Raw genomic sequence first — 26,974 nt, 5'->3', positions numbered from 1 at the left:
TTTGCCTAGAAAAGGCACTATAGGGGCGGCAAGAGCCTTAGCCTGTATCCGGAATCCCAGGGGCGACAGGTACAGGCCTTCTCTGGCAAAATATAGTGGCCTGTCAACCATGTTGTCCCAGGCAAACACTGGATCCCCTTTGAATGACACCAGTAGTTTAGCCAGTTGTTGAAGTCAGTCATTTTGTCCTTGTATTGCGGTATCATTCTGGGCGAAGGTAGGATGCTACTCGGGGCTAGGGTCATACCTGCCTGGATTACAAGATCAGAGAGCTCCTCCATGTCCTTTTCATGTAATCCAGGGAGGTATGTCTCAGGTCATTCACACCAACATGGACAATGACAGAGTTATATTTGTACTTATTGTGGAGTGACCTGAGTGCATGGGTTATGTGGTGGATCCTGGCACCTGACAGGTAGATAACAGTAACCTTCTCCTTGTCTGTTCTGGTGAGTGGAACATCAGTGTGCCTGACTGTAGAGTCAGCTATGATCAATGTGTTTGATACATAGTTTTGCCTTAGGGGCAGTGGTTGAGTGGCACACTGAGTCTGTGTGTTGTGTCTTTTGGGTTGTGGTGAGGGGAGGTTTCTTACGTTTCTGCTTTGGATCTCTCTGTTATTTGGGCAGATTCTTATTGAGAGCCTCCGATAATAATTTTGTGTATCTGTGTGTGTGTCTTGGTGGTATAGATGTACTTGGGACTATGTGGTGTGTGTGGTGTGGAGTGGGTGTTTGCCTTCTCCTCCTGACTGACAAGTTCAGTCTCTGGTTGAGAGAGCTTTGCCTCCAGTTTGGCTAGATAAATGCATCTCTCACAGGTTGTAGTGTTGGGTGATAGGAGGAGAGGGTTGTCGGTGTACATGAAGCAATTGCCCCAAGATGCCCAGATTCATCAGGTAAACAGGAGAGAACACCGGGAGCTGCCCTTGGACATGCCTGAATAGGCACTATTTACCTCTAGACAAATGAAGAGAGTAAGTAGAAGAGCTGCTTTCCTCCAATCAAATGAGGAAGAGAAGTACAAAAACTGTTTTCCTCTAGGTAATGAGGAAGGTTAAGTACTGTAGTAGTTTATAACTTATATAGTGCTTACAACAAGTTCTGAACCAGTGCTGAGCACGAGGAAGCAAATTCAAGTGCTAAAACTAAGAATCTGGCTAGTTCCAAGGGAAAAACTGAAGAGGAGACTTTATGGCACCGGGAATAGTGTAATCCTAGCTAAGCGGCTCTGCAAGATGAGCAAAACCATGCAAACACAGGTTTTTAAGCAGAAAGATGAAAGGGATAGAAATAGCCCAAAACGGCCAATAAAACTATAGTTTCTGGTTTGAAACCACTCCTCCAGAGACAGATAGGCTGTTCCAAAGCACACCACTCTCATTGATGAACATAGAAGCTTCCCTCTATCTTAGAAAGGTCTGGGCAACACAGGGACTTGCAGACAGCCCAGAATTCAGCAAACTCTGAAAACCAGACTTTACTAGATCTAGAAAGGCTGGAAACGAGTATAGGGACAGGATTTTTTTGTATTTTTAAAAAAGTCAACAACAGCATAGTGTCACAGAATGTAAGCTCTTAAGTTCTTACATAGAGTAGAGTTAGAACTCTTTTTCCAGTGGAGGACTGTCTACAGAATAATTTTAATTTTGCTATGCCTTTTGGGTTCAGGTCCAAGGTATGTTACATGGTTGGTATTTAAAGGGCTCGCAGACCTGATTTATGTCATCTGAATACAAGGCAATTCTTAGTCTGTTTCCTCTTTAACTGTTGAAGGGTCTAACAGCTGAAGCTGTAAACACAAATAATTTTATTCATGTGAAAGATGCTGTTTGCAGAACTGGCTAGTTAGTTATCCTACAGACTACACAGAAAAAAAAATTCCCAGGACAAAATTTGACAGTGCGCATCATTTGATGTCATTTGTTTAACAGTATTCAGGAGAGGATTTATAGGTGGAATTCAATACCAAAATATTTTAAATTGGTATAATAATGTGACGTAAGAGGGGCACATGATGATTCCTACTTTGGCCAAAATTAGCTACTGTAGATTGTACCCATGCATCCATCCATTCACAACCCCTTTTTCCCATGTTTGCATATGGGATTGAGGTGTTACATCAGCAGTAGCAATCATCTAGAGCTAATCTTTGCACTGCCGGGTGATTAGACTCATCATTCTCTTTTACTGGACTATAGACCTGTCATAAAGAATGTGACCCTATTATGATTTTCTACATTCCTGGCATACTATTTAATCATTTTTGATTTTCTCTCTTGCATTCTGTTAGTGTATTGTGTAAAGTGAACACAAATAAAGTTGCTTCATTTATTTTTGTCCCAAAATTAGAACCAAGTGCCTTCTAATTTGCAAAAAAGAAAAAGGCAGGGCAGTTATTTCTTCAAATGTTTTGTACAGAAACTGTAGAGGCTAGCAATAGCACTGATGATGTAAATTGCTGCTACAGAGTTTAGCTTCAGTGCATGGTGAAATTCCCAGGGTATGTCCTGAATGCCATGTCATAATGTCTGTAGAGAAGACAAGTAGCACTTAATGCTAGAATTGTGATTTGTTGTTTATATTTCTGTTATGGTTGAATACATTTTGTAATGTCAATAAAAGTCTTTTACACAGATGTGAATCACACAGACAGACATAGAAAGGCTTGGGTGAATTTTAAATAGCATTTTTTTACACTGAAATAATGTTAGTCATATGCAAGGGAAAGTAGACTTTCTGTAACAGTTTACTTATAAATAATTTTTTGTGATGTTTTCTTCATTCTCGACTAGATACTTTCTATCACACCAGTAGCTGTATCTGTGTTAATGTGGTTCATACCTAACGGCTGTGGTCTTAACCCTTTACCAGGTAATACTGTCTGGTTTGCAGTGCAGTGTGGCTTGAATTGCTCTGAAGTGAAATATTGCAAATCTATTCATTTTCCTTGTGTTAGTCCAGGAGGGGTCCTTTGGTCACCCATGGGACAATTTAAATTGCATCTGTTCCTAGTCTGTCATGCACTTAAGCTACTGTGCTGTGTTTTAGAATAAAAAGGAAATGTGTCTTATGATTCATAGGTCCTGTGGGATGTTAGATAGTGGAGGTGTGAATGAAAGAGATGCCTTTAAGGCATTTTATTTATAAAACAGTATATTACTGTCCAGCACTGTATAGTACTTACAGCATGATGAGTTGTCCGCTTGTTTAGAACCCAGAGTGTTACAAAATTTATGCAGTACTGCACTTAGGAGATCATTTAAGTTTGTGACTATGATAAATTTATAATAAATAAAAAAAAAAATAAGTTAAAAAAAAATGTCTTTGTTCTGGCTTTCTTAATGAGCAGTAAGAAACATGGGAAAAAATCATCTCTTGTATGAGTATTACACAGTACTTACTGTATGGTTATTCTGCAGTGATATTTTTGGTATTTGTGTGTCATACTGAATGTATTAAGCAGTATGTACTTAATCTTTGACCCATTTTCTTATCATACGAAATGATGCTGTTCCGTGTTATCATTTGCTTAGTGGAATATGAAAAACAACCTATGAATAACATTCTGTTAGTATAACAGAATGTTAATACTTTCAAATAATATTTTTTTGCTCACTGTGCGGAATGCCAAATTGCAGCAGTGGAGGTTAAGATGTGTGGCTGTCAAGAGGTACAAATGACTAATTTGTCACTGAATTTCAGAGCTGACATGCTGTTAGGCATTATTTTTTGAGGATCTTTCATTTGTTAGGATGCATATTATAGAGCATTACAATTGGGTCACCGATCATAACCATGTTACTATGCATTCAAGAGATGGATGCCAAGAAATATACCTCAGGAGATATTTACAGAGAACTTTGAGGCCACCTTCTACATCTTCTTCATTGAGGTTTAACAGGTCTACTAGAAGCTTGATAGAAGCTGATGTGGATAGAATGATGAAGTTCCTCAGGACCCAAATTCAGTTGGGAGTTCTCCCAGATCTGGCTCCCATTGGACCTGTGAGCTGTGGACTCTCTCCACTTCCTGTGGCTACCCTATCCCAATGTGACCTTTGGATTTGGGGATGGTGGATCTGAGTTCTTGTAGGTTGTCCATGTCAGATCTTAAGCTGTGGTCGTCTTAAGAGTCTGGCATTATCTTTGACCCAGCCAGCTTAAATTTTGTTGGAGCTGAATGGATCTCACAGCCGAAGCTTCAGTGTCAAGTCTGGGGGTAAGGGTTCAACTGCAACACTGTCTGAGCTCTGTTTTCGGTTTTGGTCTCAGAGCAGAGTTGGGGTGGTGCTCTTGGTCACACTGGTGTGACAGCTTTGGCTCCTATCGGGGTGACCTTCGGTTCCCCTTGGCTTCTGCCGTCAAGGCAGTGGAGGAAACACTCTCCAAGGCTGTCAAACGGACATCTCTACTCTCTTCTCAAACCTGCTTTGCAGCTGATAGCCCTGGGTCCTGATACTTGCACAGTCTAGACTATCAGGACAGCCTGTTCATACTAGCCTTGAGTTGATGATCTTTCAGGACACCCCTCGGACTAAAGCTCCAAGCTCTGACTTGCCAACCTCCATATATTATCTTCCAAAAGGACAGCATTTTCTTACGCACCAGCCATTCTTTTTTGCCTAAAATAGCTGCACATACTTCACTCAGAGTTTTAATCTACCAGTCTTCTCCAAATGTTTTGAACAAGGAAAACACATGCTTCATTTATTGGATGTGCACAGGCAATTACTTTTCTACCTTTATCAAACCAAACCTGTCAGATCAGTTAATTGTTTCATTTTCTAAAGCCAAGATGGGTCAAAGCATATCAAAGGTTACCTTAGATGGTTGACTGGTTGTATCTCCGATGTATATAAGCAAAAATGTTTGGCCTTACCTAAACCACCAAAGACGCATTTAAGATCTATTTCTATGTCTTCAGCCTTCTTGTTTAGGACCTCAGTTGATGACATTTGTGCTGGTGCCACTTGGTCTAATGTTCATACTTCCATTTCCCATTGCAAATTGGATTTGCTTTCCTGAAGTAAGACAGCTTTTGGTTCTGACATCCTCCATAATATACTTCCATGAAGACTACCCATGGAACTAAGTAGCTGGACACTGTCCCATCAGTTGAGTAATGGACTGAAAAGACAAAATCAGATACAAAGGTTATATACTTACCATAACAATAGATCAGTGTTGTCTCTTTCTGTCTTTCCTCAACTCCTTCCCCCCTTCCATCTCATGGAAAGTTTTTTTTTTTTTTTTTCCTTTGGCTTCTGGTATGACTGTTGGGCTACCATTGGTACAGGATTACATACTCTTGCAGCTCCAGTTCAGATTTTCTCCTACTCTGTAATGCAGTCTTCTGATACCTTGTCTGTAATAATACATATTTATACTTAATGTGTTGGATATGCAGGATTTAAGGGCAGACTCGATCTGAGGTAATATTGGGAACCGGAGAGGATTATGGATTTGGGGGGGGGGTGCTGAGCTATGGATCCTAAGTCTGGAAAAAGCAGCCAAAGTCAGATCTGAGGTTGAATCCGAAACCCATCAGTTGAGAAAGGACAGAAACAGACAACACAAATCTATTGATGTCTTTCCATATCACTGTTGCAGTATTTATTACATTAGGGATTCCCTGCCTAGGGCAGCCCAACGCCTGACCAGTGTACCAAAGCCTTAGGTTGCTTTAAGGTACGCCATATGTCACACACATGCTCCTCACATTGTATAGGGCATAAAGGTGACATCCGGATGCACCATCCTTAGAACTTCTTTGCCACCATTCCGAACACCATCTGTTGTTCGTCAGTCTGAACGCCTATGTTCCATTAATGGTTTTTGAGCCACTGCAGATAAGTTCCCCATTGGGGTTTCTTTTTTACTTGTCTTTTTGGATGCTTATGGGGTTTCATGTCATCCAAGAAGGGTAAATGCTAGTCTGAGAGACAGATTCCCTATAAAGACTGCCACAAACAGTGTCTGTTTTGCCTTGGCGCCTCGCACAGCCATACTTCCTGCTCTGTCAGGCTTTTGTACCTAAAACCTCAAGTAGTAGACTTTCTTCATGACTCCGTATCTTGAGAATCAGTGACTTAAACTTTCCACCCCGAGGAACAACCATCAAGGAAGAAGGCTAAGAAGCCTAGGCCAGAATCTTCCACTGTTCAGCCTCCAGACATTTCTCCCGAGGTATGTGAATGCCTAGAGGTTCACCCTGCTTTGTTGTCAGATTTTTCTACTGTGATCGGATTGGAGGCCATCAGGTATCTGACTTTAAGCATATCTAGGGAGCTTTGCAAACATCTGTTTTGGACATTCATGGGCAACCAAGTTTGATCATTTCCAAGGGGTCTAGATGTGTTCCGCAGATTTTAGTCAGAGAAGTTGTTCCTACTACAGTTACTGAATGCTGTGCTGGGTCAGAGCCTTCCAAATTTTATAAGGCAGATGTCCCATTAGAGAAAAAACAAAAAACTAAATGTTTCTCCTGCCTCTAAGGATCCTCAGAGTGAGTAGCAGGCCTTCACACAGGGTTCGTTTAGTGCTTTGATGGCATTGAAATCTCCTTAGGGTGTTTCTGTTCCAGCTGCCTCCCTTGGTCCTCTACTCCACTTAAAAGACCCTGGGAGCAGAATTCCTCAGAGGAGGAGTTGGATTCTGATGAGGAATCCCTTGCTTACTTGTTTTAAATTCCTTCTCCTTTGGACTATTGATCAGAGGAAGAAAAATTTACCAGTCCTGTTACTCCCTTTGAAGAGTTTTCTTTTGGGGGCACGATCTCCAGGATGATGGAGTTTTTTTTTTAAATGGCATTGTGCTCAGGTCACTGAGAGCCATAAGAGGTACTGTCAGTTGCTGCAGATGGAATTTCCTAAACTTCTGCTTTTTCTCCTATTTTGGCTGCTTTGTTGGATGTATTTTCCATTGCCTCTAAAGCTCCTGAATTTCAGCCTCTTGCTTCCAAGAAACCTGATAGGTTTTATAGGGTGCCTAAGAACTGTAACTTTTTGTAAGTGTCCTGCTGCTGACCCCTCAGTGATGTCTGTAGCCTCTGACATGCCCTCTCAATTGCTTCCTTCGCTCAAGTTACTGCCTTCTGATAAAGACAGCAGAACCATGGAAAGGCTAGATGAGAAGGTTTACACTTCAGCTACCTTGGCTTTTAGGGCTATTAATTATCAAACCCTTATGCCCAGGTATCTGTTGGCTCTCTTATCTCAGGCTTGTCAGGTTATTTCTGATGATCTAGACTCTGAGGGTAAAACTTCTGCTGTTCCCCTTTTAGGTACTTCCTCACAGGTGGCTCGGCATTCTGACAAGTGTAGTTATGATGCAGTAGATGCTTCTTCTAGGGCTGCTGCTTTTAGGAGGTATTCTTGGCTTCAGCTTCAACCAAGGCTAAATTGATGGATGCCCCTCTTGATAATAAACACTTTGGGGAAGCTGCTGCTGATTTGTTTAAGTCCCTTCTGGATAGGGGGAAGGCTTTACAGGAACTCTAACATCTGTTTGTTTCTCCTGTTCCTAAATTTCAGAGAAACTATCTCAATAAGCCAACCTTTGTTCTTATCCAATCTTTCCCTCCTCCTAAGGCAAAAAAGGGTGGTAAGCAGGCTCCTTTTGCTAAGGCTACTCAGATTTCGATGACTCTGACGTCTTCCTTTTCAGATAAACCAGGTGCTGTCTGACCATCCGTTTTTTCCTGGTCATGTTCCTCTTTCTCTTTGCCTCTCTCTCTTCCTGTTTGGCTACAGATTACTCAGGATTCCTCAGGTCTGTCCATTATTTGCCAGACTGTTTCATAGTGTGGAAATCCCTTCCCCTTTCTATGGGTATTCCTCAGCATCCTCGGGAACAACTCCCTTTTTCCTAGAGGTGCTTCAGGACTTTTTGACTCAGGGTGCTATTCAAGAGGTGCCTGTGTCTCAAAGGGGGAGAGGGTTGTAATTCAGGATGTTTCTAGTACCCTGAAACAAGGGTACTTGGAAACCAGTTGTAGACCAGCCTTATCTGAACACTTTTCTTGAGTTGCCCACTTTTTGAATGTTGTCCCTTCAGACTGTGTTCTCTCTCTTGCTTTCTCAGGCTTGTATGGTTTCTCAAGGATGCTTCTCTCCATATGCCAATCCATCCACATTTCAGAAAGTTTTTGCGCTTCTCTGTTGCTTCCTGATATTTTCAGTTCTCTGCTTTGACCTTTTTACTGCCCCAAAGGTATTTACCAAATGCCTCGCTCCTCTGATTGCTTTTTGTAGGCATTAGGAAATCCAAGTAATTCTTTACTTGGACAACCTCTTATTTCAGGCATCCTGTCCAGAGATCCTATTGCAAAGTCTTCATTTTGCCATTTCCTTTCTTCAGAGCATGGGGTTCACAATAAACTTCAAAAAGTCTTCTCTGACTCCTCCTCAGAATCATGTTTTTCTGGGTTGCAAGATTCAGGCAGTGCCTATGCTTTGGTATACTGGAAAAAGTGTAGATTAATTCCAGGGGTGGTTATTGGCAAAGACATTTGTTAAAAAGAGAACTTGTCTGACAGTTGCAACTAAATGCATCATCCCTCTAGGTCTGAATGACCAAGCATCTCTCAAACCCATACAGAGTGAAAAAGCAGATTTGTTAACATAAATTTTAAAGGAATTCAACATGATTTGTATGTATTTTTATTTATGTTTCATAGTTTATTCTATTTTGAAAAATGTTTTTGCAAGTACTTGTGATTGGAATAGGTGCTTTGTACACCTTTAGTACGGGATTCTTTTAATTATTGGCATTTCATGATTGGTTGATGAACTTCAGCTAGTTTATAAATAAAATGATGAATGTGAGAGTATTTTATCTGAAGAAGTCTCCATGAGAGATGAAAGCACTTATGTGATGTGTTTTAACTAAAATAAATTTTATTCACATTGAAGTCCTGTTAATTTCTACATTTTTTACTGGTTTGGTAAAGTTTGGGCCGTTTTTTAGTCAATTCCTGCCTTCTCCCAAGGCCTTGGCACTCATTTCCTTCTTTCAAACTCTTCTTTCTCTGGCCTCGATTACAGCAAGGGAGTTTCTGAGAGCTCTGGGATTCTTGGCATCCACCATCCCTATGTTTCCTCTGGCCAAACACCACATGAAGTTTAAGTGGTTCCTGAAGTCAGTTTGGCTTCATCATGCTCATCCTCTCAAATTTGTAGTTCCTCTTCTAACTTGTCTCAAGAAGGAACTTCACCTGTGGATCCAGCAGTTGTTCTTAAATCCAGGGCTCTCTCTTCACCCCCCCCCACTTCCCTCTCAGGAGCTGTACACAGACTCTTCAGACATGGGATGGGGAGCAGCTTTTGGCTCCCTAAAGGTGCAGGGAATCTGGCCTCCTCTTCAACAGAAGGAAAACATCAATGTCAGAGATATGAAAGCTCTTCTGCTGGCTCTTCAGGCTTTTCATCCTCTCTTCTCCCCAGGACCTCTCAAGGTATTTACAGACAATACCGCAGTGATGTGCTATGTAAACAAATGGGGGGGGGATCTTATCTTATCTTTTTCAGTTGGCACTCCTGGTTATGAAATCTTGCTGTCCAGTATCAAGTGACCCTTCAGGCAGTTTACATTCTCTCAGGACAAAAAAAAATGTGGCAGACACTCTGAGCTGGTCCTTAACTCAATCACATGAATGGATGCTTCACAGGGATGCGTTTTATGGACATTGTCCACCAGTGGGATACTCCTCGCATAGATCTATTTGCCTTCCCTCTGAACAGACACGTTCCACTATTTTGTGCTGGAGTCCCAGGTCCTCTGGTGTGGAAGGTGAATGCCCTCCCTTTTTCTTGGGATTTTTTTTATGCTTTCCCTCATTCCAAACATCCTGCTCAAAATTCAACGAGACACTCCCAAAATATTGTTGGTGACTCCCTTTTGGCCGAAACAGTATTGGTTCCCACCTCTTCTGTATTTAGCCAAGGGCAATCATCACAAGTTACCTCACAGGGTGGACCTTATCACACAAGACAAGGGATCTCTCATCCATCCCCACCTGTCCACTCTTCAACTGACACAGTCAGTGATAGGATTTTGATTCCATATAGACACTTTTTTGTGAGGATGTGCTTAGGGTCCTGTAGGAGGCCAGGAAACCCAATACTAGGAAATCCTACTTATCCAAAAGGTAGAGGTTTTCTGTTTGATGTCTCTCTCGTAACCTGGATCCACTTTCTGTGGATGTTCCTTTGTTTTTTTTATTTGTGTGAATTACTCAGTATTGGGTTGGCTTATTCTGCTAAGGCCCACTTATCAACTGTCTTTGCTTGTCTGCCTTTATCTCCTCCTTTAGCTTCTAGATTTGAAGCTAAACAATTCCTTAAAGGCACTCTTCATATTAGGCATCCCAAGAAACCTGTTCCTCCTCCTCCTCCCTGGGGTCTTAATTTTGTCTTGGAAAAATTGGCTCGGGCTCATTTTGAACCTGCTGCTTCAGCTTCCTTGCAATATTGCTCTTAGAAGACTGTACTTTTGTTGACCCTTACTTCTGCCAGACTGGTGTCTGAGCTTCAAGTCTTATGGCTTGTCCTTTTTTGGTGTTTCGTAGGGACAGGGTGTCCTTGTGTACTAATCCTTTTTTCTGTCCAGGGTGGTGAAATGGGTTGTCCTTTAATTAGTCTATTCATTTGGCTCCACATTCTGCTAGTGAGAAGGTGCTGCACATGTTAGTTGTACATAGGCAACTCATATTTTATTTGGGTAAGACTATTAGGAAATCTGATCAGCTTTTTGTTTCCTTTCATCCCTGGTCTTTGGGATTAGCTGTATCTAATCAGACTGCTTCTTTTTGGATTTCAAAAGCTATTTATTTTTATTATTCATTTCATGGTAAGAGCCTTCATTATTCTGTAAAGGCTCATTCTTCTAGAGCTGTGGCTTCTTCTGGTGCTTTTTTCAGTGGTTTGGATACTAACACTATTCTTGAGGCAGCTACCTAGACTTCTCTGCATATTTTTACCAAGCACTACAAGTTGGATGGAATCTCTAGAGCTAGAACTTGTTTAGCTAGGGCAATCCTCCATGGCTTCCTAGAGAGGTCTGCTGGTCCTTCCTTCTCTCGAGTTTCTTCCTGAGCTTTGGCACTCTCCCTAGTGTAATGAATACTGCAACAGTGAAATGGAAGGACATAGTACAAGTGTGTAAAATCTTATCATAATGGTTGATGTCCTTCCCTTCACTGATGTTCATCGTGCATACAGCTGCAGTCATAACAGATGGGTTCTCCTGCCGTCAGGCGGGTCCTCGGTCGGCCGAATTCCAAAGTCTAGGTCCGGCGTTGGTTGTCGTCGCTTCTTCCTTGATGTCAGTGCGACAGGGGTATAAAAGAACCAGCCAACGCCATTTTCTTCACTCTTTCTTGCCGCGCGGTGCCCGAAACAGAAGCAGTTCGCAAGTGCCGGTCGGCCAGCTCCTGAAATTACGAAAATTTTGCAACCAAAGTCTTCTTGAAAGCTAAGTACCCCGTTGGGGAAACTTTTCTTGCCTCAGACCGATGTCAGACAAAGTTAATAATTGTATTTCATGTGGGAAGCAAATACCGCATAAGGATTTCCATTCCCTCTGTATTCCTTGTTTAGGCCCAGACCACGACGTCTCGGTCTGTCGCTTTTGTGCTACATTCAACAAACGCACCATTAAGTGTTGGGCGGAGTTCGCCCAGCATTATTTTGGCAAAAAATTTAACTATATTATGTCGTTGGCTACTCCGACTCCAGTTTTGTCTAAAAAGCGCAAAGATGAGGACCGACACATGAGATCCGCGGCCTCTACCGACACCATGCCAAAGCCGACTACACGTGGTCCAGTTCTCAGCGAGGCGCCTACGCAGCCCCTGACTACCGACGACACATTATTGGCGGTGTCTCCTGTGCCCGAGGTCGCAGGCTCCTCGGCCCACACCCCAACTACAGATACCGAAGCCACTCTTGGCGGTGAATCTCAAAATGTGGACAGGTCTACCTCTTCTCAAGGTGTCTTCAGACCTTCCTCTTCTTTTTCCGTCAAGGCTTTCACTAGGTCTAAAGCAGCCATGCATTCTAAGAGACGAGCTACACAGGGCCCATCTCCAGGCCCCATGCCTAAAAAAGAGATGCTTAAAATGGCTGAGGATTTAATTACTCTTATCAGGGGTTCTCAACCCCCCCCCCCCGACAAAAGGCCCAGAGTGGAGGAAGAATCCCCCTCCTCTGATCAGGGCTCCATTATATCAGAGCACTCTGATGAACAGGAACATTCTTACTCCCCTTTTGAAGACTCTGATGCAGAGGAGTCCATTCCCTCTGTATCCCCCCCAGAGGATTACTCATTTGGGGAAACTTTGCATACCTTAAGGGAACACTTCCACTGGGAAGGCCAAGATTATTCAGATTCCAAGAAAAGGCTTAGGAATTTCTCTTGCTACCTCAGCACAGGCCTCTGGCTATACCTCCTGTCTTGGACATACTAGATGATGTGTACTCGGAGGCCTGCCTTAACCCAGATTCTCTACCTCCAGCCCCAGTCAAGCCTGACAGGTAGTACAGGGTTCCTGACTCACACCAATTTCTATACAAAAGCCATGCTGCTGACCCAGAAACTATCTCACAGGGCCCCAAGGGAATTAAGGCCTCCACTGCTAAAAATCCATTACCTTCCGAGAGAGATTCCAGATCCTTAGAAAGGTGGGGAAAAAGGTATATACCTCGGCCACCTTAACCATGAGGGCATTAAACTGTCAGTTCCATATGCTAAAGTACCAACAGTTTTTGTTATCACAATTGAGAAGTAAAATGTCACAACCTGAACAACCAGACTTGAAGGAGTTGCAGGATTTGATGCATAGTGCAGAACAAGTGGGTAAACATACCTTACAATGTGGTTTTGATGCTCTAGAGGCCTCATGTAGAGGTGCTGTTACAGGATCAGTCATACGTAGACATGCCTGGCTCAAGGAACAAACCTTACCAGATCATGTCAAAGCTAAATTACTAGATGCCCCTCTACAAAAGGATGTATTATTTGGTGCTAATGCTGAGGAGGTATTAAGGAAAATGGAGGAAAAGGCTAAATCAATGCAAACAGTGAAATATTTTCTACAGGTACAACCCCCACGTTTCAGTAGAAATTGGCCTTCCAAAAATTGGTCCTTTCCAGCCACGAACAGACCCCCAAAGAGGTAGATACAGGCGCCCGAGGGGCAGAGGGCAATCCCAAGGATCGTTTAGAGGCAGACAATGGCAAGCTCCTACACAAAGAGGTGGTGAGGATAACTCACAACCATTCAGAAAGCAAGCCCAATGACTTTCCCCTTTGCATGCCAAGCAAGACTCAAATGGCAGCACCCTTAGGCGGAAAACTGGCATTATTTTCAAAAAATTGGCATATTGTCACAAAAGACAAATGGATCCTGGCCATTATAAACAAAGGCTACAGATTCCATTTTCACACCCTTCCAAAAATGAGAGGCATGCCAAACCTGCCACACAATCAAAGGGCAGAGGCACAAAGACAAATTTCAGATCTCATAGACATGAAAGCTATTCAAGAGGTACCTACGCACGAACAAGGTCAAGGTTTTTATTCCAGACTATTCCTGGTACCAAGGAAGGGAAAAGATTGGAGACCTATTTTGGACCTATCCATCCTAAACACATTTCTACTCGTACCAAAATTCAAGATGCTCACTCTACAGCAGCTTCTTCCCATGCTGGGCAAGGAGTCTTGGCTGGTAACACTGGACGTCAAGGAGGCATACCTGCATGTCCCAATCAGACAAAATTGCAGAAGATACCGCAGATTTCTTGCAGGTTCAACCCATTATCAATTCTCTGCATTGCCCTTTGGCTTATCTACTGCGCCCAAAGTATTCACGAAATGCCTGGCATCAGTAATTGCCTACTGCAGACTTCAAGGGATACAAATATACCCCTATTTGGACGACTGCCTGATCCAAGCGGACAGCAAGCACATTCTTCTGAAACATCTGGCTTATGTAATAATGTTGTTGAATTGTCTGGGATACACAGTCAACAAAAAGAAATCAAGGCTAATACCCTCTCGGAAAATAATTTTCCTGGGTGCCAACTTGGACACAAACACCCAGATGGCCTACCTCACGCCAGAGAAGCAGGGGCAACTAACTCAATACTTCAGAACACTAGCAAATTGCACCAGGCTGACTGCAAGGAAAATCCTGCAGGCTCTGGGATTCATGGCATCTTGCATCTTACTAATCCCATGTGCAAAGCTGCATATGAGGAAACTTCAATGGTACCTGAAAAACCTATGGTCTCAACACAGCCACAGTTTGGAAACAATAATACCACTAATTCCATCTCTTCAAAAGGAATTTCTGTGGTGGGCTCAAGCATGCCAAACAAACACAGGTCTCCCATTCAGCAAGCCTCAAGCAAATCAAGTCATCACAACAGACGCCTCAGACTACGCCTGGGGGGCGCACATGACAGATCGGTGCATTCAGGGCAAATGGTCCCAAAAAGAAAAGCACCTTCACATCAATCAAAAGGAAATGCTAGCAGTAATAAATGCTATTATAGCTTTTAAAGACCTTCTGCAACCAGGTCAGCTATTGATAAGGACGGACAACACCACAGTAATGTGGTACATAAACAAACAGGGAGGAACCCATTCATACCCCCTATGCAGACTGGCCATGTCACTTTGGAACATGGCCCTGGACTTACAAATCGAACTACAAGCACAGTACTTGCCAGGCAAGGAAAACACGCTGGCAGACAACCTAAGCAGAAATATGACAGATCCACACGAATGGAAGTTGCATCCTCAAGTTTTTACAGAGATAATTCAAGCATGGGGAAGGCCAGACATAGATCTCTTTGCCTCCCACAAAAATCACCAATTGACAAAATTCTGCTCAAGGATTTTTCATCCAAAGGCCTGGAGAGTGGACGCTCTCTTTCAGTTGGACATCAATGACAGTTTATGCCTTCCCACCTCTTCCTCTGCTGCCCAAAGTTCTATTAAAACCAGAGCAGACAGACCAAAGATGATTCTCATTGCTCCAGACTGGCCAAGACAACACTGGTACCCACTCCTGAGGAGCCTGATGCATTCCCCACCATGGACCCTGCCTCTAATGCCTCTTCTTCTGACTCAGCACAGCTTCAAAACTCTTCACAGTCAGCTAAAAACACTCAATCTAGCCGCATGGAAGATTCCTTAGCATCACAACAGACCCTACTCTCCAAGGAGGTGCAGGATGTCATTTTGGAGGCCAGAAGGCCGTCTACTAGAAAAGCTTACTCCACAAAATGGAAGCGGTTTTGTGTCTGGAATGAGAAAAAGGGCCAGGATCCTGGAAAACTGAATTTACCTCAAATATTACAGTATCTAGCTGAGCTGCTAAGCAGTGGACTTTCATTCTCCTCCATCAAAATACATGCCTCAGCCATTTCTGCAGAATACAACACTGATCCACCCTTATTCTCTCACCCCCTGTTAAGACAGTTCCTCAGAGGGGCCAAGAATCTAAAACCCCCAAGGAAACAACCAATACCTGCTTGGGATCTCAATTTCATTCTAGAAAAGCTGACCTTGCCTCCTTTTGAGCCAGCTGCCTCATCAGATTTGCAATATTTGTCCTGGAAAACAGCTTTCCTTCTGGCTATTACCTCAGCTCGTAGGATATCGGAACTACAAGCTCTTATGGCTGTGCAGCCATTTATCATCTTCCATCAGGACAGAGTTTCCTTATGAACCAACCCATCCTTTATGCCAAAAGTGGTATCCATGGTAGCTTTGAATCAGGCTATACACTTACCTACCTTTTAGCCTAATCCTCAAAACAAAGGGGAGAGATTACTACATTCCTTGGACATCCACAGACAACTGCGTTATTATTTGGACAGAACAAAGCCTTTCAGAAAATCAGAACAGCTCTTTGTGTCCTATGCTATAGGAGCTCAAGGAAAGCCAATTTCCAAACAGACAATCTCAAAATGGATAGCCCACTGCATACGCTTTTCCTATTCTTTTCATGGCAAAACTGTACCTACAGGCATCAGATCTCACTCCACAAGGGCCACGGCTACCTCTGCAGCTTTTCTCAGAGGAGTTCCTACCAAAGATATTTTGGAAGCAGCCACTTGGAGTTCTGTGCATACCTTTTCCAAGCACTACCACCTTCCATTATACTCCAAATCTAGAGCGGGCTTTGCCACTGCAGTCTTGCAGGGCATTCTGGCTCCTCCTACTTCCACCTAGTGCCTTCCACCCCTTTCTTAGCTTTGGGATTCTACCCATCTGTTATGACTGCAGCTGTATGCACGATGAACATAGTACAGTTTTGTACCTACCATAAATGTAGATGTTTGAGTGCTAATACAGCTACAGTCCAGGTTTCCGTCCCTCCTTCCCCTCTTGGGACAGGCCTATTGGCTAACACCTCCTCATGCAACCTGATTGGGGTATTCATTCTTGATGTATTTGCTTGCACTACTGTATTTTGATTATATGGCATTGCTTTATTACACAAATTTATGTATTGCCTTCCTTCTGGGGGCACCTGACATCTGGGGCAAGAAAAACTGAAGAAAATGGCGTCGGCTGGTTCTTTTATACCCCTGTCGCACTGACATCAGGGAAGAAGCAACGACAACCGACGCCGGACCTAGACTTTGGAATTCGGCCGACCGAGGACCGGCCTGACGGCAGGAGAACCCATCTGTTATGACTGCAGCTGTATTAGCACTCGAACATCTACATTTATGGTAGGTACAAAACTGTACTTTAGTGTTCATTCCCTCCCTCCTCCCGGTCCATTTCTCTTCTGGATGTACTGGTTACCTCTTGGTTTTCCTTGGACTGGTGTTCCTACTGGGGCTTTCAGTTCTGAAGATGGTACATCTGGATGTCACCTTTATGCTCTATGCTACCCGAGGAGCATACATGTGACATGCGGCATACCTTAAAGCAACCTAAGGCTTTGGTATATTGGCCATACATAGGGCTGCCCTAGGCAAGGGATCTCTAATGTAATGAATACTGCAACACTGAAAGAACGATCATCTACCATTATGGTAATATTTTACAAAACTGTACTTTATGGTGAGTACATAACTTTCAATCTGAAGTAGTTACTTCATTTGATCTGCAACCTGTGGGATTCGGATCCGACTGCTTTCCAAGCTTCAAGATCCGAGCTTCTAGCTCCTCCCCCCTACCCATAATCCCTTGCTACCAACCACATTACCTCAGATCGTTTTTTGCTGCGGCTAAAGACGGTTGCTTGTGAAGAGCTCCTAGCATTTGGTGAGATTGTTCCTTTTTTCTATAGAAAACCTTGAATATTTCTAGTTAAATTCGTGTGTGTGTTGTTTTAACAAACCCTCCTTGTTAAAAAAAAAAAAAAAAAAAAAAAAACTCTCTTAGTTTTAAATTCTCTCCCCCTCCCCCCCTTAGTGTTTGGGTGTGTGTGAGAGGATAATGGCTGAATCCAAAGCTATTTTTTCGAAGTGTACTGAGTGTGGCCACAAGCTTTCCCCTGCTGATGGCCACACTCAGTGTGTTTTGTGTCTGGGGGCAGTACATTTGTCGGAGGCCTGCCAAGTCTGTGCAGCCTTCAACCCTCGGGCACTCAGGGACAGGAAGAACAAGCTGATCCTGGCGGGAAAACTCCCTCAGGAGTCAGCTTCTTCTTCCTCTCCCAGCTGGGCTCAAGCTACTTCTGTAGCTTCGGCGCCGGCCACTCCAGTAGCTGTACCAAGGACTCAACCTCCCTTATCCGGTACTAGCTCTGTGGAGTCTGGGTCTTCTTCTCATAAGGAGAAGAAAAAGCATAGAGAAAGGGAAAGTCATTCTACTAAAAGACAGGCCGAGTCTCATCCCTCGGCTCCGCCTGAGAAGTTGCTTAAGTCCCCTGAGAGAGTCTCCGGATCCTTGTCCTCTCGGCTCCATTCTCCTTCTTTTTCTCCGGAGCCGGAGGAGGAGGATAGGTCTCCCTCGAGGGCTTCGAGGCGGCCTTCCCAGCCTGCCTCGACTACCTCTTCGCAGTCCACCAGAAGCATCTCCGAGGCAGACATGGATCGGATGATGCGAAGATTTTTGCAGACCCAGATGCAGATGGGGATGCTCTTGCCTCCCCCCCCCTTGGGAGGGACGGCGGCCCCCATCTTTGCCCCGATCGCTCCTTCTCTGACCCGATTTCGGGTCTCGGAGTTGTCGGATCCAGGCCCTTTCGGATCCGGGGATACGTCGGCGCTGACAGGGTTGGTATCTTCGACACCGACTATGCCTTCGAGCTTGTCGGATCCAAGCTCTCGGGGCCGAGGGTTGAGCATCGGATCCGAAGGGGTGGTTGTGTCTTCGGCGCCGATTGGGTCGGAGCACACCACTACCTCGGGTCCGATTGCTTTGGCTCCGACCCCGATCATCCCCTCGGAGCCGAGGAGGTTGCCTTCTCAGGCTGGTGATGGCGAATCTCCTTCGGCTTTTGAGTTGGTTGAGAGGGTACTGTCGAGATCATCCAGGTCCCCGATCGGGCCTTCGGATCCACCCGTACCCCCACTGTATCAGGGTCTGTCTTCCATCATCCGTCCATCTGGACAGCCTTCCCAAAGCCTCCAGTTAGTTCCCAGGGAAGAACATCACCCGGTGGACGAGCCTTCTTCGGACAGTCCCGCCGAAGAGGTACCTCGAAAGCACCAGTGCAAAAGGAGGCACCTGGACTCCCCTGAGTCCATTACCACAGGTACGGATTTGGAGGATATGGAGGGTTCCCCAAGGTCACCCCCTGAAGATGTCTCATTTGGAGACATCATGGAAATGTTGCGTATAAGAGGGGGGTGGTCTGCCCAAAAACCCTCCCTGGACGAATCCGTATTTCTGGAGGCCTTTGAGGCAGGCCAGGCCCATCTACCTCCTGGGTGTCGCCCCCAGCCGACCCCTTGGTGGACTTAATTACCACCAGGGCTTGGAAGGAGCCCGACACCATGGAGCCTATCCCTAGACGCCCGGATAAGGTCCTCAGCCCTCCTCCTGATAGACCTTCTTGGTCCAAAGGCGCACCGGTTGATGCTATGTTGGTGGCGGCTGCCACTAAGAGAGAACTTGCCCAAGAAAGTTCCTTGGTCCATCCGCCGGACAAGGAGTCCCGAGCGTTGGACCGGATTGGGAAGCGGATGTTTGCGTCAGCAACCTTTGCCATAAGGTCGCTGAACTACATGGCACACACTATCCGGCTGCAACGTGACCTAATCAAGGAGTACGCGGCAGCCCCTCCGGAGTCCATGTCGGTCTCGGACAGAAAGGTTTTTGAGACTCGAATGGCCACTCTAAAGTCCATCTCAAATACATCTGTGCGGCTTCTTTCTCATGCCACGGAAGGAGCCACTAGAACCAGCGGAGCGGGAGTAGTCTTAAGACTGCACTCCTGGCTCCGCCTCTGTGACTTCACGGATCCCTTCAAGGCGTCCTTCGTGAACGCCCCGTACGATGGTTCGGCCTTATTTGGCTCAGCAGTTCGCAACACGCTTGTCCAAAGCGAGAAGGATGGGAAGACGCTGTCGGCCGTCGGAGTCCGCTTCTCTAACCCCCAAAGATCCTTTACTAGGAATCAGAGGGGGAAAAGAAGCTGTGGTTTCGAAAATCTCAGCAATCCCGTCCTGCTGCGGACAACTCGTCCTTTAGAGGCAGAGGAGGACAAGGTGGACACCGGCCCAGAGGCAGAGGGGGCCCGCGCAACTTCGGGTCGAGAGAATCTTTCTCGGAGGGACCCGCGCAACAGCCCTGAGGGCTTGCCCGACTGTCCCTCTCTGGGGTGATTGTCGGAGCTCCGATCAAAGTGGGAGTCCATTACAAACGATCGATGGGTGCTCCGGATAATATCCAGAGGTTACGCTATACCGTTCTTGCACCCCCCCCCCCAAGCCCAAACATCTCCCCGATGTTCCACCCCATCAAAGGGAGTCCGCAACTTTAGAAATTTCGGAGTTGCTAAGAAAGAGCCATCCAGCCCTTCCCCCCAGATCAGTCCGAATTGGGTTATTACTCCAGGTTCTTTTTGGTGCCAAAGAAAACGGGGGACCTCAGACCCATCCTAGACCTTTCATCCCTGAACCTGTTCATACCCAAGGAAAAGTTCCGGATGGTCACCCTCCAATCTATTCTCCCCCTTCTGCAGGAGAACGACTGGATGTGCTTGTTGGATCTCAAGGACGCATACTACCATATACCAATGGACAGACGGTCCAGGAGATTCCTCCGCTTCCGGCTAGGAGCCAGTCATTATCAGTTCAGGGTTCTTCCATTTGGCCTAACCTCAGCCCCCAGAGTGTTTACCAAAGTCATGGCAGTGGTAGCAGCCCACCTGAGACTCCAGGGCATTCAGGTGTTCCCTTACCTGGATGATTGGCTCCTCACCGCCCCCAACAAGCATCTTCTGGTTACAGCGAGAGATTATGCCCTATCTCTGTTTGCTCAATTGGGCATCTCAGTCAATTTAAAGAAGTCCTGCCTGTGCCCCACTCAAGCCCTAGATTTCATAGGGGCCAGGTTGGATACTCAGATCTCCAGAGTGGTTCTCACACCGACCAGAATAAACAGTTTGTACAGCCAAGTCTTGGATATTCTTCGGAGCCCAACCCCCCCCAGCAGAATTAGTCCTGAGGGCGTTAGGATCTATGTCGGCGGCGATCGGCCTTTCTCTCCATGCCCGTCTGCGAATGCGTGTATTGCAGTGGACTCTCCAGGTCCAATGGTCTGTGTTGACCCATCCTTTGGGCATGCCGATTCCCCTGAGCAGGGCATGCAGGGACTCCCTACTTTGGTGGCTGCAAGCAGAAGAACTCAAAGAAGGGAGACCCTTTGTGATTCCCCCAGTCGAAGCCACGTTGACCACGGGCACTTCCTGCCTCGGGTGGGGCAGGCATTACGCAGGCAAGTCAGTCCAAGGAACGTGGACTTCTCTAGAGACTGCATTGCATATCAATGTCCTAGAGATGAGGGCAGTGCTATTGGCGTTGCAAGCTCTCCATCACCTTCTACCTCTGGGGACTATTGCAATCCAGACGGACAACATGTCCGTTGTCTGGTACATAAACAAACAGGGAGGAACCAGGTCTTACCCCCTGTGTCGAGAAGCCATGAGAGTGTGGGAATGGGCTATTTCCACCAACCGCTTTCTGATAGCAATGCACATTCCGGGGTGGACCAACATATTAGCAGACAGCCTAAGTCAGGTATTTCTCAGCCCTTACGAGTGGTCTCTGAATCCCTCTGTCGCGGAAGAGATATTCCACAAATGGGGTCAACCTCGCTGCAACCTTTTTGCCTCTCCCCTAAACTCAAAATGCAGCGATTACTTCGCAGTAGTTCCCCCCAAAGGGGAATCCCCCAGGGACGCCTTGGCTCATGCTTGGCCGCCCGGTCTTCTTTATGCATATCCTCCTCTTCCTCTGATGATGAAATTCATCCAGAAAGCCTGTCTGTTGGGGAGCAGAGTAATTCTCATTGCCCCATTCTGGCCTCGACAAGTCTGGTTCCCCTTTCTACAGTCTCACAGTGTGGCTCCCCCATGGATTCTGGATCCCAGACCAGACCTAATCTCGCATCCGACGAGATGCCACACTCCAAACCTGGTCAGCCTCCGGCTCACAGCCTGGCTGATCCAGTTCAGTTAATGGCAAGGACTCCCGGTATCTCTTCCCCAGTTAAAGCTATTCTGGTGGCAGCTCCTAAGCCATCCACCAGAAAACTCTACAACAGTAAATGGAAACGTTTTTCCATCTGGGCAAAGGATAAGGAATTAGATCCCTTTACTGTTCCTATTCCCACCATTCTGGACTTTCTATCCCTCCTTTTTAAGCAGGGAGCTAGTGCGTCCACCATTAAAGTCCCACTTGCAGCCATCTCTCATTATCATGTGGGAGATGGCATAAGTTCTTTGGTGTCAGCTAAAATATGCAAAGCCTTCCTAAAAGGCGTGTTTCTCTTGAAGCCTCCCATTAAACCGGCTATGCCTCCATGGGATCTTACCTTGGTCTTACAAGCTTTAACAGGACCACCTTTCAAACCTGTGGCCTCAGTGCCCTTAAAATTCTTATCTTGGAAGACAGCCTTCTTGGTAGCGATTACCTCTGCCAAGCGGTTATCAGAGTTACAAGCCTTGTGCATTAAGTATCCATACCTTATTTTTCACAAAGATAGGGTTGCCCTCAGGACTAATCCTTCTTTTCTACCTAAGGTAGCCACAGAATCTAACATTAATCAATCTATTAACCTCCCTGTTTTCTTTCCTAGCTTCCAAAACAAAGGTGAATACACATTGCACAAATTGGATGTACACAGGCAACTGCGTTTTTACTTGCATAGGACTAAAGATTTCCGCAAGTCAGACCAGTTGTTTGTTTCTTATGCTAAATCAGCCATGGGCAAACCAATTTCTAAGGTGACAGTAGCAAATTGGATTTCTCAAGGTATCAGACAGGCATACATTTCAATTGGGAGACCAGCTCCGGTTGTCATTCGGGCACATTCTACCAGATCTGTGGCTACCTCAACAGCGTTTTGGTCTAGAGTTCCAGTAGACGATATTTGCTCAGCAGCTACCTGGTCCTCTTCCCATACGTTCATTTCTCATTACAAGCTGGACATGATCTCCAGAAGTAGGGCTTCCTTTGGCTCCGCGGTGCTTCGGAATATCCTTCCGTAGCGACCACCCAGGGCCTTTAGGTAAGCTGGGGACTCTGTCCCACAGGTTGCAGATCAAATGAAGTAACTACTTCAGATATAGAAGTTATGTACTCACCATAACGTTCCATCTGAGTAGATACTTAATTTGTCTGCAACCGACCCCCCCCTGCCATCCCCCGAACCTTGGTAAAATATTGTCCTGTGGAGAATTCTCTCCGTCTTTAGCTTATAGGGCAAAATAACCGATCTGAGGTAATGTGGTTGGTAGCAAGGGATTATGGGTAGGGGGGAGGAGCTAGGAGCTCGGAAAGCTGCCGGCTCGGATCCGAGGTCGGATCCGAATCCCACAGGTTGCAGACAAATGAAGTATCTACTCAGATGGAACGTTATGGTGAGTACATAACTTCTATTTTACACACCTTTGAAAGTGCTGCCACAGTCAAGTCTCATGTTACACAAGTGCATAACAGGTTTATCTTTTTTCCGATTTTGCAGAATAATCACAATGCACCATGCACTACAAGATGTTTGTCACTGTGAATGGTGATAGAGTCTCTAGCTAGGGTACTGTGAAGTTAAAGCTACTGAGATGAGATAGTTTTGTTAATGGAAACTACACTGATAATTTACACATGCTAATGTACTGGTGAAAATTAATGCATGCTCATAATGTTTATGATTTTAAATTGCTTTCATTTCAGTCTTATCAAAAGTGCTTTTGAAATAACGTATCAAAACACTTTGCATGTGGCTCAGCAGGTGAAGTTGCACACAAATGCCGAATCTCTTGGCATTTGAAAAAACTGGTTTGATTTTGGAAAATATATTTCAGTATCAGTATGGGATGACTGTACTGCAGATATTGTCTAAAAACTGAATTGACCAGAATTTGAGACTATGTTCGTGTGATTAAATGCAATTTCAAAGAGAGCAGTTTTCAAAATTCAGTCTGGAACTTCAGAATAACTTATAATGCTGCTTCATGTATGGTATTTCAAAAACTTTAACATACTACACAGAAAGTGGTTTTACAAATGAGGAATGAAATTTGCATTTTTTATTTACCTTTTGTCAATCTGGGATGCCCCAATGAGTTCAGTCTGCTTACAACGAATGCATAGCTAGAAACAATCCAAATGGCATATATACCATCAGAGCATACAAGCAGAACAGTGTAATAGTTGGAGAAAAACATGCATAATTGAGGCAGCAGATTCTTGCAAAGTTAACTACCCTGTGTACAATAAGCACAGGCATTTTAGGGTAGAAAATGCAGATTGATTTGGATCTGAAAAAAAGTTGGCTGTCACGTGCGTAAAAAGCTGTGAAGAATTGTTTAAAGTGGAAGTTTGGGAGAAAATATGAAAATTCTGAAAACCCCAAGAATGGATTTAGCATAGAGCAGTGATAATGATCTGTTTTAGTAGATGTCCTTCAAGGATGCATCTGCAGTCATAACATATGGGTTGTCCTGCCTCAGGCCGCCCTTCGGTCGGCCGGATTCCAAAGTCTGGGTCTGGCCTCGGCTGATGTCGCACTTTCCCTGACGTCAGAGCGTCTGGGGTATAAAAGCATCAGCCGACGCCATTTTCCTCAGTCTTTCTTGCCGCGCGGTGCCCAAAGCAGAAGCTGTTCGCAAGTGCCGGTCGGTCAGATCCAGTGAATTCAGCTACCGAAGACTTCGAAAAAGCTAAGTACCCCGTTGGGGACTCTTTCTTGCCTCAGCCGATGTCAGATAAAGTAAATAATTGTTTAACTTGTGGGAAACAAATACCTCATAAGGATTTCCATTCCTACTGCCTTCCTTGCTTAGGCCCAGACCACGACGTATTGGCCTGTTCAGCCTGTGCTTCCTTCAACCGACGAACTCTTGGACGTCGGTTGGAGTTTGCAGAGGAATTTTTTGGGGCTAGTTTTGCATATAAAATGCCATCGGAGACTCCTACATCGCATTTGGTGAAAAAACGGAAGGACAAGGACCGACACTCGCGGCCCGCAGTTTCGGCTGAAACCACGGTAAGGCCTACCGTGAGTGTCTCGGTTTCGGCCGAAACCGAGTCCTCGGATATTCCTTCTTCCGAAACCACTCAACCGTCCACCGCGGCCCGGGAGGCCCCGGCTGAGTCGGCTACCGAGCTACCTACCGAAACCAGTGTCCAGGAAATGTCCGACACCATACCTTTGGACATATCTACTCCTGCACGTGGGGCAGCTAGGCCGCCTGCTTCCATGTCCATTAAGGCCTTTTCTAGGGCTAAAGCTGCTAAACTTTCTAAAGCTTTGCCTCCCAAGACTACCTCCCAGAGGCCTTCCTCTAGTTCTCAGATCCTCAGCCTTGCAGAGGACCTTATTTCCTTAATTAGAGGTTCACAACCTCACCCGGACAGGGCCTCTCACCTTCCACCAGACAAAAGGCCCAGGACTGACCCCTCTGACCCACACTCTTCAGATGAGTCCACGGATGGATCTGAGTTGTCAGACCACCAGGAGAAGGCTTATTCGCCCTATGAGGATTCTGATGCTGAAGAATCTATCCCTTCGGCCTCCCCTCCTGAAGAGTTTTCTTTTGGTGAGACTCTACACTCCATGAGAGAGCATTTTCAATGGCAAGGTCAGGAATTCTCTGATTCTAGAAAAAGATTAAGGACCTTTTAACATTTGCCTCAACATATAGGCCCTTAGCTATACCTTCTGTTTTGAACGCACTTGATGATGTGTACAATGATGTCAGTACAGCCCCTGATACTCTTCCCTCCGGCCCCTGCCAAACCTGATAGATACTACAGGGTCCCGGATTCTCATTTCCATCTGTATAAAGCCCATTCTGCAGACCCAGAAACTATTTCTCAGGGCCCTAAAGGGGTTGCGGCTGCCACTGCCAAAAATCCTCTACCTTCTGAAAAGAGAGTCTAGAACTTTAGAGAGATGGGGAAAGAAGGCATATACTTCTGCAACTCTTTCCGTCAGGGCATTAAATTGTCAATTTCATATGATACAGTACCAAGAGTATTTGTTAGATGAACTGAATAAGAAGCTTTCTTCTCCTGAACCCCTTGACCATAAATCCCTACAGGATTTGGTACACAACTCACAGCAGGTTAGTAATCATTTCTTAAAGTGTGGTTATGATGCATTGGAGGCTTCATTTAGGTCAGCTATGATTGGGGCAGTTATTCGTAGATATGCGTGGCTGAAGGAACAATCTCTGCCAGACCATGTTAAAGCTAAACTCCTGGACGCTCCAATGGAGAAACAAAATTTATTTGGCTCCTCTGCTCAGGAGGTCTTAAAAAAGTTTGAAGAAAAGGCAAAATCTGTGCAAACAGTTAAGGATTTCCTGCAAGTACAACCACCGAGATTCAGCAGAAACTGGCCTACTAAGAATTGGTCCTCTCCAGACTCGGACAGAGCCCAGAGAGGCAAGAACAGACGCCCCAGAGGCAGAGGCCAATCGAAGGGCTCCTACAGAGGCTGTCAGTGGCAGCCTGCCAACCAGAGAGGTAGTGCAACAGCAGCAACAACTACTACACCAGGACAGGCTCAATGACTTTACTCTGATTCCGCCTACCAGGGCTCAACTGGAAGCACCCTTGGGCAGAAAGCTTGTTTAATTCTCAAAAAAATGGCATTATATTACAAGGGACACATGGACACTGCAAATAATAGACAAAGGATACAGGTTCCACTTCCACACTTTGCCAAAAAGAAACGGAATGCCAAACCTACCACCAAATCAGAGGGCAGAGGCTTTAAAGCAGATCAACAACTTGCTTCTAATGAAAGCTATAGAAAAGGTACCACTTTCAGAACAAGGCCAAGGATTTTACTCCAGACTATTCCTTGTACCAAGAAAAGAAAATCAATGGAGGCCTATTCTCGACCTGTCCACACTGAATACTTACCTCATTGTGCCAAAATTCAAGATGCTGACCCTACAGCAACTTCTTCCCATGCTGGGCAAGGAGTCTTGGCTGGTGACACTAGATCTCAAGGAGGCATACCTGCACGTCCCTATTCGACCAAGTTGCAGAAGACACCTCAGATTTCTTGCAGGATCAGAGCATTATCAATTCTCAGCATTGCCCTTTGGCTTATCTACTGCGCCCAGAATATTCACGAAATGCCTGGCATCAGTAATTGCACACTGCAGACTTCAGGGGATTCAAATCTACCCATATCTGGACGACTGCCTTATACAAGCGGGCAACAAGGGAAATTTGATAAAGGACTTGGCCTATGCCATCCACCTGCTACAGTCCGTGGGATATACAGTCAACATCTAAAAATCAAGACTTGTTCCATCCC

General features: G+C 45.2%; 1 protein-coding gene across 14 annotated transcripts in view; it reads left to right on the top strand.

The window, feature by feature from the left end:
* MYO5A (myosin VA) overlaps positions 1 to 26,974 on the top strand; it is a 4,204,798-nt gene that overhangs the window by 1,724,908 nt on the left and 2,452,916 nt on the right. The window lies entirely within an intron of this gene.

This window comes from Protopterus annectens, chromosome 7.part1 (genome assembly GCF_019279795.1).
Source record: "Protopterus annectens isolate FY-2018-M chromosome 7.part1, PAN1.0, whole genome shotgun sequence".
In the NCBI taxonomy this organism is placed as follows: domain Eukaryota; kingdom Metazoa; phylum Chordata; order Ceratodontiformes; family Protopteridae; genus Protopterus; species Protopterus annectens.
The sequence above is the reverse complement of the archived record's forward strand: the minus strand, read 5'-3'. Positions and strand labels throughout refer to the sequence as shown.